The following is a 2,429-nucleotide window of genomic DNA, read 5'->3' as shown; positions in this document are numbered from 1 at the left end:
GCCTTGCTCCATCTTCTACATGACTTCCCTTCAGATATTTAAAGATGCTGTCTTGTCAACTCTCAGTTTTCTCTTCTCCAAATTTAATATTCCCAGCTCCCTATGGCATTTCATCTAAGGCTTGGTTTCCCTATCTGCCCCAGAGTCTTGACATGGTGATACTGCTATGATACTGCTACAATTGTAAACCGCTTAGACACTGCTTAGGTGGTATGAAGCGGTATATAAATGAAGCTTGTTGGTTTGTTTTGCAAACTCAGGGTTGTGGTTCTTTGATTGAATCAATCCATTTGTAATGGGATCTCCTACTGCTTTCCACTTTACTGAGTGTTATCTTCTTTTCCAATGAGTCATGTTACCTCATGAAAGCCTCAGTTGGCTTTTAGTGAGAGTTCCAGGCTTGATTTGTTCTTGTACCCATCAAATTGTCTTTGGCAGTTCATGGTGCCCATAGAACTGTCCTCCAGCATCACTTTTCAAATTAGCTCAATTACTTCCTGTCAGACTTCTTAACTGCCTGGTTTTGACAGCCATACACAGAAACTGGAAAGACCATGGTATGAATTATTTTGACAGTGGTATTTAATGATATAATTTCCTTAAACACAAAAGTACAAAACATCCATGTTATTGTATCCACACATACAGTTTCATTCCACTGACTCATTCATTCCATTGCATTTATTTCATCCATGTAAATGGTTTAATTCAAATAACTTTGTACAGCCTTTAAAAATTACAAGTGAGGCAAGATATTCAGAGCATTTCTCCCAACATGGGCTTACCCCACTTCTTGATAAGACCTTGACTACTATATAACCAACTGAGAAATCCAACAAGTATACTATTTCTCAGCCTTATAGGGAAATTTGCTGTTGTTGGATTTTTATTTTTTCACCTGTGCATCCTCTGTAGCCATTCACATACTTCCCTTGGTTTCTTTATAACACCAGTGACCTTGTAGAACCTGCCTACATAAAAAATAACAACCAAGATTCTTGTTGCATCTTCAAGCAAATACAGGCAACTTGGACATTCCAGATTTTGTTGGACTGCAGATCCCACTATCCCTCACCTCATCATGACTATGTTGGCTAGAGCTGCTAGAAAGTATAGTCCTACAACACCTGGGACACCCATCCTTGATCTGCATGCTCAGTGCCAAGGCAACAAGTGAACAACAAGGCTGACACAGCAGATTGTCCCATTCTTCCTTTTCAAAGTCAAGTCAGGGTATCATCTGAAGTGGCTACTCACCCCCAGGAGATAAAAAGTGGAAGAAATGTGAGTGATGAATGGGTAATCCCATTGGTGTAAAAATTAGAAGTCAGCTGATGACAGACTTTAGTCAACTTTCCTGACATTTCACTTAGCTATGCATGAAGCTAAAAATGTGTGGGAGCCAACCACAGAGTGCATGAATAGGATTTGTTGACTAGGGGATTGCCACCTTTTTTTTAAAAAATGAACATGGTTCTGTTCCTTTAAGAGCTACTTGCCCATACAGGAGAAAAAGCAGATAAAGATTTGCCTGGTGTGTATCAATTAATATTCACTGCAAAGTGGGAACAGGAAAAGAATCATGACAAGAACAAAGAAAACAAATAGTTGCTGCCAGGTAGAAAATTAACACATTCAAGATGTGGTGCTGGAAAAGAGTACTTAGGGCCAAAGAGGCAAACAAATGGATGCTTGAACAGAGCTCTTCTTGGAAGCCAAGATTATCAAATTGAGGCTGTCATACTTTGCCTATATTACTGATTTAATTTGATTTCTATGCTGCCTTTCTCCCAGTAAAGGCATGGATCACGAGACAAAACAATAATGCTAGGAAATGTAGAGGGTAGAAGAAGAAGGGGAAGACTCCATGCTAGATAGATGGATTCAATAAGAAGGATTCCAAGCATGGGGCTGCAGGGCCTAAGCAGAGCAGTGGAGCATAGGGAGTACTGGAATTGTCTCATCCACAGGGTTGTCATGAGCCAGAGTCAACAGCTAACAACAAGAAATGTTTAAACTGAGGCATGGAAACAGGGTGAATGAGGGTGATCCACAGTGTTCCCCCCAATGGACTCCCCTGGGTAATCCATCTAATTGACAACTTAACCATGAATTCTTCTGTTTGTGAAGCAGTGCAGTTTGTAAACTGTTATGAAAAGCAGGAGTTGGAACTATGAAGTCCTCCAGATATCATTAAACTATAATTCCCTGCATTCTTCACTCTTAACTATGCTGGCTAGAGTTGGTGAGGGTACCAGTTAGTCAATATCTAAAGGGCCACAGGATTCCCAATCCTGATGTTAAGTTTTGAAAGCTATCTTTCAGACTACAGTTCTGATATTCCCCAAGGCAGCATAGCTATGGGATTCTCAGAGCTGTAATCTTAAATTAACTTTTCCAAACTGTGCGATTGTTCATGAAAGAAAAGT

Source organism: Sceloporus undulatus, chromosome 1, assembly GCF_019175285.1.
Source record: "Sceloporus undulatus isolate JIND9_A2432 ecotype Alabama chromosome 1, SceUnd_v1.1, whole genome shotgun sequence".
NCBI lineage: Eukaryota > Metazoa > Chordata > Lepidosauria > Squamata > Phrynosomatidae > Sceloporus > Sceloporus undulatus.
This window is presented reverse-complemented; position numbering follows the sequence as displayed.